Below are 12,660 nucleotides of genomic sequence, written 5' to 3' on the forward strand. Positions count from 1 at the left end.
ACAATGTAATATTTTTTAATTACAATGTAATTTTGATTTGGCATTTTGTATATTTATTTACTAATTTTGGTTGTTCATTTTTTTGTAATTTTATTGAATTTAAATCGAATTGGAATTGAACATAATAGTGCACAATCAAAATAAGAAATTAAAAAAAATCCTCAAACCGTTCCCGACGCAAATAGTGCATCGGAAAATAGGTCTTCCCTCCAAAAATGCATAATGACATCAGAGATAGTTTTCATGATGTAACGTCGGCCAAACTCTTCTCTCGACATAGAAATCTACGTCAAGAGAAGAGTTCTCTATTTCCTGACACGATTACGTCGTCGGCACAACGTGCCTCGGGTGAAGGGCATTACCAACGCGTGTTTCTTCTTTCGTCGGGAATAGATCTCCTGATAGGAATTTTCGACAACCATTCCTATGTGGGACATTACGTCGGGAGACTGTTTGCCGACACAATTTGTAACCTTACCCGATGCCATCTTGCATCGAAAAACTCCCAACTTGTTGTAACGTAATGTTGCATGAGATTGAATAAAAAGTTGGCAAAGTAAATAAAAACTGCTTTCTATTTTTAATTTTAAAGAAAATAGAAAAACACAAAAATAACAAATAATAAAGTAATAAAAAGAAAAATGGTAGGATCCACTATTCTACAACGTAACTTTTACCATTTTCTCTTTCTGCACTTCTCCTTTGTTCTTTTCCTTCTTCTTTATCCTCCCTTTCTTTTCTTCTGCTTCTTTCCTAAACTTCTTGTTTTACCATCCTTTTGTTAGTATTACTGTCGTCAAAATTGGTGCTCCAACACAAATTCAACATGCAAGTCTTACACATCATTTTGAAACTCCTATTTTGTCATGCTTCCAAATTAAACTTATTCGTGCTCTCATTGTTGTCGTCCTTTTTGGTCAAGTTCTCATCCACAACGTCAAAACATTTTTCTCACCGTCAATCGAATTTAGGGTAATCATGGTATTGAAAACTGTGATGCTCCAAAAGAAAAAGAAATGGTAAAAATGGGAATTAAAAATACAAAAGTCTGAATTTGATAGAAAATCACAAACCTTAAACGTTTTTGGCAAAGTACCTAAACTATTTTGTCATCCAATACAATTTCTCTTTTAAAAACTTGTGTAAACTACCAAGATATAATTATTAAAAACTCAGGGACGAAACACTCTACTCGTCAAAACATGGATACTAAAAAGATAATTTTGCTTTATTTTTCAGGGTTTGTACTAAAGGTTTCTTTTTGTTCTAATATATATTTTCTTTTTTTAAAAAAAAAACAATTGAATATACATTTGTATTATATGTTTAAATGGAACTAAATCAATTGATTTTAACCTGTTCTCTACAAATTTTAGAAATATAAATTTCTAGTAGTTTTTACAACTGTTTTATGCCATTAAAATTTGATTAAGCATTAAAAAACTCAAACACAAAGAACTAAGAGATCAAAATAAACATAAACTTAAGAAACAAGAAAAAATTATTATCAAACAAAGTCCAATTAAGCACAATTTGACATGTGTGCTAAATCGCCATGGTTTCTATTTTTAGATCTTAAAAAAGCTTAATATAATGTTCAATAATTTAATTTATTTTCTAAATAATGAGATTAATTTAAAAATTAATTCAAATAGAGAGAGAGAAGTTGATGAGACGAGAGAACAAGTCGTTAATCATATACATACTAATAACTGTGGTTTGTAATTAGTTTTTAATAACAACAAAGAAGAAAAGTTGTGTTATTTAATTAAAACTAATTAAAAGCCACCAGATAGACGAATAACCAAATACAGTGCAGAATCATTCTTAATATTATTCTCTGCAAGAGTTTTATGATTTTCGAGAACCTTTCCTGCATAAACAATATTTTGACTATCAGCACGTACTCCATATTTAGCTTCTAGTTTAGCCTTCAAACCTTCAATTGTGGCCGTTGGTTCCAAATCTAAACTTAATACTTTCCCATCGAACGTCTTCACAAAGATCTGCATCTGCATTATTATTTTTCAAATTCACAACACAAATTAACGTAACTAGGATCCCATTTCCTAATCAATTTGTCATTTCATACTACAGATCACCATCAAAGTTGAAATGGGATTGTTCCCTTGAAATGTTATGAATTCCAAGTTTTGTTGATTTTGATATGAAGCTTTGATTAATTATTATTATTATTTTACTGGAAGTAGAGAAGTAGCGAGGACGTATAATTTTAGTGGAAATTATTATGAGTTTTTGTATTTAATGGTCTATTGTGGAAGAAGACGATTGAGTGCTTTTTTCAAGAAAAAAGAAAAATTAACGAAGAAATGTACATACACTTCGATTTTTATTCTCACCACTTTGGAAAACGAAGTTGTTTAATTTGGTGTTAATTAAGAGTCGTTGTTTCTTTGGGTTTCTTTGGGTTGAGTTTCTTCTAAGACGAAGATTCTCAAACAGCCATAAAACTCTAATAAATTAATTGAGAATAATACTTTTTTTTTTCTTTTAGTTAGTAGTTTGGATAATTACAATATTCTTATTAAAAAATTAAAATAGAAAAAATAGAAAAATTGAACAAAACATTTACAAAATTAAAGTGTAATAGTTTTTCTAAATGATGGGTAATAATTTGTACTTTTTATTTTTTTGAAAAAAACTTCATATAAAAAATTATTAAGAAAAAATATGATATTTAATAAAAAGAGAGATTTGATTTGATTTTTTTTGTGCATATAAAGATTATTTGGAAAATAGATTTTTAGGAGAGGAGTTGTCATAAATAGAAAAAAAAATTAAAAATATTTCCAAGATATAACAAAAAAAATCTCAAATGCTCTTTAGAGAAAAAGTTGACAAGATCAAAAAGTTACAAAAAAGAAGTAGCCATAATTTTGATAGTAATAATAATAAAGAAAACTAAAATGTGTTATTTAATTAAGACTTAATTAAAAGCCACCACGAGTAAAAAGAAGCAAAAACAATGCAAGAGTTGGATGATCTTGAAGCATCTGCATAAACAAGCTTTTGAGATTCAACACCTATGTCATGCTTAGTTTCTATTTTAGCATTCAAATTTATGCATTTGTGGCCGTTGATTCAACATCTAAAGCTAATTATCTTCCTATCAAAATGTCGTCACAAAGATCTACATCTGCATTTTTTGAAAATAAATTCACAAACACAAATCAACATATCAAGGCTCTATTTGGTAGTGATTTGGTTTTTTAGTGTTCAAGAAGAAATTTGGAGATGGAAGAGTAATGGTATTGATTAATTGCTTTTACCAAAAACAAAATGATTTTACCAATTATGAGCTAAGTTATTCCCAATTTTATGCCTTATAGAATCATCAAAATTCAAATGAGAATGTTTATACCTTGGGATGTTATGAATTCCAAGTTGTCGAAGGGATGTTGATGCAGCTTTATGATTTGATTGATTTGTATATTTGAATGTAAAGATTTGAGAACATTGTATATTTATAGTGGAAAATACTATGAGTTTGCATTAATGCTTCATATGGATGAAAACGATGAGTCATTAAAAAAAAAAACTAAACTTTGATTTCTATCCTCAACTCTTGGGAAAAACGAAAATGTTTGGTGTTAATGAAAAGTCATTTCAATTTTTTTTTCTAGGGATGAGGATTCCCAAACAACCATTAAACTCAAACAAATTTGTCAATAATCATATCGAGTTTGGATAAATGTAATATTAAAAAATATATATATAATATTTAGGAAATGATAAGGGAGAAAAGATAAAATGGATTAACTATTAAAAAAAATTGTTTCCCTTCTTCATTTTCCTTATTCTATTTAAGAATAATTATGAACTGAATATTTGAGATATTAAGAGTCGTACGTTCGAAAAACCAAGAAAACTCATATTTCATCTATCCTCTTATAATCAATTAGTTTTGAAATAAAATTCCATATTGTTAAATTTAACATAAAGATAGGTGAACTCAAAGAGGCACTGCTTTGCTACGGAATCCCAAAAGTTTAAAGTTTAATTTTAGTAACGATAAAAAATAAATGTTTATATGCAAAATAATTTAAAATTTATACTAACAATATTTATAGTTAGATCTTAAATTATCATAAAAGACTATTAAACATTATGAATTAATTTTATAAAAAAATACACATTTTAAATCTTTTTTCAGAAATATATTTTAAAATAAATTGTACGTTGACTTGAAATTATTAATTTTTTAGTTAATTGAAACTAAATATTTATTTTATTTTTTGTCTTAATTTTTTTAGGAGAATTTTTAAAAACAGTAGACTTTACAAAATATTTACAACCTATAGCAAATTATATCACTTATAGTCATTGATATGCAATAGTGATAGAAGACTATTAGTGATATTTGTATTAATTTTTTTATGAGAATTTTTAAAAATAATAGAGTTTGCAAAATATTTACAACTTATAGCATATTCTATCACTCGTAGTCATTGATATGCTATAGTGATAGAAAACTATCACTCATAGGATCAAAAATTTTGCTATAGCTTGTAAATATTTTAATTTATGTTAGCTATTTTTAAAAATAAACCGTAAATATAAACATCTTTGAATTTGTTCTTAATTTTCTTTTCTATCATCAGGTTTCTTTTATTCTAAGTATCTGAATATTCTTATTGATTTCTGTTTTTGTTATATTCAATCGTTTGAAATGTGTTGTAATTGTTCTTTATGTTCTTGGCAACCATGGTGAGCTTAGAAGGTAAAGTATGATTTTATTTTATTTTTGTTTACTTACTGCTTAGTGTGTCTTTGTGGTTTGAATTTTTTGCATATGTTTGTTTGCACACTGCAGCTACAAAAGAGGAGGAAGTTGAAGAAGATGATAAAATGGATGGTTACCAAAGTAGGAAGTTGATGACGATGGGAAGATATTTTTATTTTTAAAAAATAGAGGATATCCTGACGCTATATCCCGTGCGTCGGGATATCCTCTCTAGACAAATGTTTTTCGACTTCGATCCGGCACGAACTTATGCATCGAGAAATCATTTTCAAATATTTTTTCTCTTTCTTCCAACACTTTTGTACGTCGGAAGATCCTTATTTTCTTTTCTTGTAGTGTGAATTGAAATAAGAATAATGTATAGCTTTGTTTTAAGAGGCAACAGTGAAAAGAAGATGATTGTGGAGTTTTGAGATTGGTTTACTCATCTCTTTATTCTCACAAGGAATTGGTAAGCAAATCCCGATTTCCTCCCAAGTTTGCAATTCTCTCTCATTTTATTATTTTCTAATGTGACTATATAAATCTACTTGAAAAAATGCCAAAAGTAAGACAATTAATTAGGGGTGTAAAGAGTTTTGAAATTGCTTTTTGAAATGTTGAGTTTAAGGACAAATATGAGTATGAAACGTTTATATAACCCTTACATAAAAAACTTATTTTCTTCTTTTTATTTTTTTATTTTTTAAAATCTTTTTCTGTTTTTATTTTATGAAAAAACACATTTTCTCTCATCTTTCTCTAACTTATTTTCTCCCAAAGCTCTCTTACAATTACTTAGAATTTTGTGGCTTTATCTCTTGAATAAACTCCCTTCTTATTAAGTGTTTATGTCATTTTTTTTCTGATTATAGATAGTCCTCTTAGGTTTTTGATGTTTCTAACTCATTTATTCTCCTCTTACTGAAACATATAAATCTCAAGTATAACTCATAGTTAATTTTATAATTGTTCTAGATATCTCTAGTTGTTTGATATATATTTAGATAAACTTTTTTGGTTATTTTTTTATCTTGCAAACATCTAGCAACTTCCATAAACTTCAAATGTTTAATCCCAAATCAACTATATACTTGTTTCATGTGATTTATGGTGAGTTTACTACACATGTTTTAAGAAGATTTTAACTACTATTTTTGTATCTTGCAAACATCTAGCAAACATCTTTCTTAAATATCTCTCTCGCAACTTCCAAACTTCAAATGTCCAATTCTAAAACAATTGTACATATACTTTTACACATCTTTTAGGAAATTTTTAGCTACCATTTTTTGTATCTCACAGACATCTTGTAAACATTTCGCAGATATCTCGCAAAATCATCTCACAACTTCCAAACTTCAAATGTCTAGTGTCAAATCAATTATATACTTGTTTTATGTGATTAGGGTGATTCTACATATGTGCACTTTTGTTATTCTTATAGTTAATTATTTTGATATAACTAAGAGGATATTATTGATCATCACATTTATTTCACAATATATACAATTGAAACAAAATTCAATAAAAGCTTAGATTATTTTTTTAGGAAACCAACTAGTTAAGATCAACACCTACAATTTTTTGTTCTGAACAAAAAAAGACGTTCTTGGTTCTAATCTCTCCCGTTGATTGTATGAAAAAAGAATGAATTTCCTATAAAGTATAAGATGTTTGAGAGAGAAAGAAAGAGTTGTTTAGAGGAGTATAAAAGAACGTAATTTAACCAAATTCACAACTAACATTGTAATGATATCACATATATAGATAGATAATAAATGTGGGTATTGGCTTTTAATAACAATAATAAAGAGATAACAAAAAAATGTGTTATTTAATTAAAACTAAATCAAAAGCCGCCATGAGCACGAAAAATCAAATACAGTGTAGAATCATTCTTAATTTGATAATGTTCAAGAGTCTTATCATCTTCAACAGTCTTGCGACCGAAAATTAGCCTTTGAGAATAAGAGGCTACTCCATTAAGATCTTCAATTTGATCCTTCACATCCACAATCGTAGCTGTTGGTTCAATTTCTAAATTAAATGTCTCCCCAGCAAACGTCCTTACAAACATCTGCAATTGTTATTAAAATTTGAACACCGACAAATTAGTAAATCAAATTAATTCAAAAACTTAAACTTGTAGATGAAATTCAAATGGGTTTACCTTTGAAATATTATGATACGATTGATTTGTGTAGTTTTGTTTGAGTGATTGATTTACAATTGAAAGAGATGATATATTTATAGTGGTAAAAGATAGACAGCGATAGGTGTTTTTTTCTAGTAATTAATTAATGTTTATGGAAGAAAACGATTTGTTTTTATTTTATTTTATTGGGAACTAATTAACAAATGTTTATTTAAGTTCATAAACGAAATTGTACATGACTTTTGGTTTCTCTAACTCTTTGGAAAATGAAATTCTTAATGTGGTGTTAATTAAGAGTCTATTGATTACTACTCTTTTTTGCCAAGGATTACCATTTGTAAAAAGTAGTTAACCCAATACTCTCTATCAATACGGCGATGATTGGGAAACTTCAAACGAAAAAAGAAAAAGAAATTAAAAATTATCTCACATTTTAGGCAATAAGCCTCACCACCTCCCTCTACACAATCATACCAAAAACAATTGCAACTAAACTGAAGTGCACGCTTCCTGGCACCATCTCTGAAAACCAACTGGCTTTTGTGAAGGATAAGCAAATTACTGATATCATTTTAAGGTATCAGGTGTTACTTCAAAATTCAAGTTTAGATGCATCAAAATGTCAAAAGATGTCGAGTATATCAAAAGAGTATCATGGTTCATCAAGTGTATCAAAGTTCAAGGGTTATCAAAAAGTAGCAAATGCATATCAAGTGTATGAAGGAATATTATATGTATCAAATGTGTATTATGTATATTATGTCAAATGTATCATGGAGTATTAAGTGTATCGTATATGTATTAAGTGTACCAAATGTGTGTTAGTAACGAATGCATTTGTGACATTTTAAATCTTACATATGTAAGTTGAGTTTTGATTTTGTCATTTTTACAAATAACAAATGTGTGTGCTATTGACTTAATTATAATTTGTTGTCATTTTTGCAATTGCTCCTTTATATATACTAGATAACTTAAAATATGCGTTGAACATAAAAACCTTGTTAGTATATATTTTTGCTAAAATGAATAAATAGTATGCAATGGTAAATTTTAAAAAATAGTACTACTGTATAAAGATATACTTAAACGAGTACTTTATATACAATGTTTTTTCTTACATTTCCAATATTTGTATTCAACCGAATTTTCATCATTTTCATCGAGATGCCTTTGAAAAGTGTAACATATAATTGTCGTGTGAGAAGACATTTTGTGGAAGATAAATTCCAACATGTGGTATTGTTTGTCCTTGTGCCTTGTTAAAGGTCATTGCAAAACTAAGGCGTACTGGAAATTGTTTCCTCTTAAATTTGAATGGATACCCTTCATCATTTGCCGGACTTAAAAGTATATGCGGTATGAAGACATGTTTGCGCCAATATGTTGGCCCATTGCTATTTCAGCAAAAATCACATGTTTTTCAAAGTCTCGACACACCATTCTTGTCCCACAAAGACCATTTGATGGGTCTAAATTTCTTAGAAGTATTATAGGACAATCTTTAAAATAAGTTTACGTGGTGGAAGTTCATTTGGCAATAAGGAATTTAGAAATTCTTGTTGTTAATCTGATGAAAATTGGAGAAAACTCAGGATTATATTCGTATTGTAATAAGAAAGGAAAGTAGAAATTATTGGTTGTTAATGACGTCGGCGATGACATACAATGAACTTGGATAAGAATGCGGCAATCGAGGACATAGGCCATAGATAGAGTCCAAGAAATTCCAAGAACGTGTAGTTAGAAGCTGAAGCGTGGGATAAAGAATATCGATTTTACTAAATAATCATAAAAATAAAGAAAATTCAAAACTTCGAATTAAAATCTACTTTAAAATATTCAAAGTTTTGAAGACACAAAACAAAGAAAACATGATCACTTAATAGAAAAAAAAGTTTACCTCCACGACTACTTATTCTATTTTGGTCTTCCGCGACAGTTATTTGGTGTCATAAAATATACAAAAATAATTTATTTAATTTATTAAAATAAAATTTATTTTAAATCCAAAGTTTATTAAAATCAAATTTTTTCCTAATTCTAAAAACATTAAACAATTTATTCATTAAAATAAAACATCTCCAAAACCCTTTCTCTTCTTCTTCTTCTCTTCTTTTTTTTTTCTTCTTCTTGGTGGAAGATCAACGAGTCGCCCCTCCTTTTAGATTTTTCCTCCCTTCCGGTAACCATCTGTCTCCCTCTCTCATGCACTCTGAAAACGACGAGACTTTTCGTCAATGACACGCCCGAAATCCCCCTCTTTCTCTCCTTCAGCCGACGCCACCACCCAACACCCCTTGCATTGGTGAATCTCAACTATTATTTCTATTTTATGTATTTATACAGTATATTAACTTCAAATGCTTTTATTTTACCCTCAATGTGATTAATTGATGGTTCTATTTATGAAAAACATCCCTCATAGTTTTGTTTTTATAGAAGATGTGTTTGTTTTGTCTACCATCATATTAAATATTGTTGTTTATGTTCATTTTTCTAATTTGAATCTAATTTTTTTCTTTATGGTTGGCTATGTGATGAAGCATTCTGGTAGCTTACAATGTGTTTGATGAAATGCCTCAATGAAGCATTTGGTTGATTTTTAATTGATTTTTGTTTGTTCTAATTAGCAAATCAAGGCCAAGGGAGATTTCATGGCTATGGGCTCAAGCTTTGAGAAAAAGAGAATGAAAAATAAAATGTGAGATTTTAAACTTTTATGGTGTATAGGGTCTTTTTGTTTGTCTATGAATTTTCCAAGTGAATTTAAGTACTCTTGATTTTTCTATTGATATTTTGTTTATGGTTGCTATTCAGTTCTATTCTAATTGCATGATATTTATAGTATAAACAAACTGTATATATAAACTTGAACACAAGTACTTTTATCTAACTCATTACTAAATTATTGTAATTTGGTTACTCTTGATTTACTAATGATTGAAAGATTAAAAAAAGTTATGAACATTTTCACTATGATCCTACTCCTCTTAGATAGAGAGGAGGATGATATTTGTGAGGTAAGACATTTGCTATTAAACCTAAATGCATCATTGGATTCCATTTTTCATTGTTATTATCTTTGAAAAAGAAGCATAACCTTCACTCTCTTTTTCTTTTTGTCTATATTATGATCTTGCAATCTTGGAAGCATTAGGGTTTCTTTTATAATATAAAATTCTTTTATTTTATTTGGATTGAAATTATGTCTTGCTTTGATTGAAGGATAGAGGAAGTGATTATTGATAATTATAGGTATGTTCTCTCTCCATTTCTTACAATAAGGATAGTAGCAACAAAAATTACTACATGTTCTTCTATATTAAAAGGAAAGACAAAAAAAAAAAAAAAAAATCAAAAGGTGGTAAATTAAGATTTATTTTGTATGGTAGAATTTTATTTGCCACTTATCATGCTAGATCTTTCCAAGAGGAGTAAATTTGAAAATTTTGAAATACACCACTGCTTGAAACATAAATCGCGGTGTATGTTATACACATTGGAAATGGATGTTTATCCTCTGTAATGAAATTTTGTTTATGATTTTTTTTGGATTTATTAGGAAGTAGAAGTTAATCTTTTCTTGCAGACAAAAAAAAGATATATCCAATGGTAAACTAGTTTTTGGATATCTCCCATTTGAAGTTACTTTAAACTTGCAAGATAAGAGGAGGTGTTTATGTACTTGCTTATAACTTCAGTTTCAGTTCCGTGTCTTTACCTTTTTTCTGTTTATTAATCCCCTTTTTCACCTTCAAAACCATAACATAGCGACACACACGCAGTACCTAAAGTAAAGTTCAAATAAGTCTAAGCATGTGTTACCTATAGTAGTATATAATGTGTTCAAATAATTTATGGCTAATTAGAGGAAGTTTTTGTAGCATTGAGGTGAGGTACTAAATCGATTAAGGTGAGAGAGAGACAACCGTCAAAGGAGAGAGGGGGGGAGCCAGGAATGAAAGAAAAAGAGAGAAATTCACATGAATATTTCCAACAGTTTTTGTGGAAATTAAACTCCATAGGAAAGCATTATCTAAATTGGTTTGGTGATCTCTTTTAGTTGCTTATTATAGTTTTACTGTGGAGACCAAAATTTGATGTCTTGAATAAATATAAAACGATTCTCATTTCTATTTTGTGATTAGCTAGTTGAGCTTATTTCAATAGTTATCAATTAAGAAGTATGGTTGTTGTTGAAAAATTAGTCCTTTAACTGTATGAAACTATATTTTCTTCCTATGACTACCTTATGACATTTTGAATAATTGAGAATTGAGGATTAGCAGAAAGTTCTCTTACTTCAATATATTTGAATATGAATGTGTAAAGCAGATTTCATAGTTCTTGTACATAAAGTAAAGCAACACAGAGGTAAGTTCATAGTTATTGTATCACATTTATATATATGTGATTGGCTTATAATTAAATAAATATGAATGTGTGTATTTATTTTTTTTTCTTAGGAAGAGTTCGATATTTTTTAAGTAAAAGTTCATGTTCATGGAAACCTTTTGTTTGGGGACCTACAACTCGTAGGAATTGCTGCAATTCGACCCTCCTATCAATAACCCACAAGCTTGTCGATATCCAATGCATAATTGTTTGGGATTCTACCTTGGTATGTTACTTGTAATTATATTTTTCATTTTTAAAAATCTGTAAGTTCATGTTTGATATAAAACTTTGTATGTATATAATTTGTATGTGTATAAAACTTTGTATGTATATAATTGGTATGCACAACCATTTTATTTTTTGAGATCTAGATAATGTTTTGGAGATGGTTTTGTTGGTAGAGGATTGATTCTATTGGGCGGTGTTTCATAATGTTTTGAGAAGTTCTTTGTATATTGTACTGAATTATGCCTAGATAAATTGAATTTGATTATAGTTTCTGCAAGTTTTACTTCTTGTGGACATGTAAAATTATGCTTAGGTATTTTAATGCATTATTTTAAATCTTTGCCTAGAGTTTTTGCTATGATTCAATATGGATTGTTGCAAAGGCAGTGGATAAGTTTCATTATTATGTTATTGAACTCCATGAACAGCGAATGTTGTTAGACTTATATTGGAAAGTTTCAAAACTTTATTTCTCTCTTTTTCATCGGCTTGCAACCCTTAATATGTAAATTTGAAAAAACATTTTGTAGGTAGTTTTCTTCATGTTTTCATGATTGGGAAGGTTTGACTGATAGTGTAGACTATGCTTGTAGAATAAAATTTGTGTTGTATATAACTCTTTGGTCGTATATATATATAGAGATAGACATATAGATATTACTATATGATTGAATTTATTTATACTTACCATATGTTCTCATGTTAATATGAATTTATGCATGTAACACTTAAAATTCTTATTCATATGCATGCTCTTTCATTTTTTCTAACTTTTCATTGGTTGGTGACAAGGAAGAAAAATAATGTTCAAGGATTGAATCTCTGAAAGGGGACAAAATAAGTAAAACACCCAAAGAAACAATAGAACAAAAAAAAATACAAGAGCCTAAGAAATAAATAGAGGAACCAAAAACAACAAACCAAAAAAAAATCAAGCCTTTGAAAATTCAAAGACAACAATGAAGACAAAAGCTTTTTATTTATTTATTTTTATTTTTATAATGAGAGCAATGTCATTGACAGATGAATAAAATAAGAGAGAACAAACTCATTCAATTGTTTCAAGCTCAGTTAGGTTACATACTTGCCACATTATGATTTGAGTGCAAAGCAAGATGAGAAAGTCAAC

The 12,660-nt window shown here is 28.5% G+C and overlaps 1 pseudogene; it reads right to left on the reverse strand.

Annotated features, from left to right (window-relative positions):
* Window positions 1-1,778: 1,778 nt before the first annotated feature.
* LOC105434793 overlaps window positions 1,779-12,660 on the reverse strand; it is a 30,923-nt pseudogene continuing 20,041 nt past the window's right edge.

The sequence above is a fragment of the Cucumis sativus genome, chromosome 3, assembly GCF_000004075.3.
Source record: "Cucumis sativus cultivar 9930 chromosome 3, Cucumber_9930_V3, whole genome shotgun sequence".
NCBI classification, from domain to species: domain Eukaryota; kingdom Viridiplantae; phylum Streptophyta; class Magnoliopsida; order Cucurbitales; family Cucurbitaceae; genus Cucumis; species Cucumis sativus.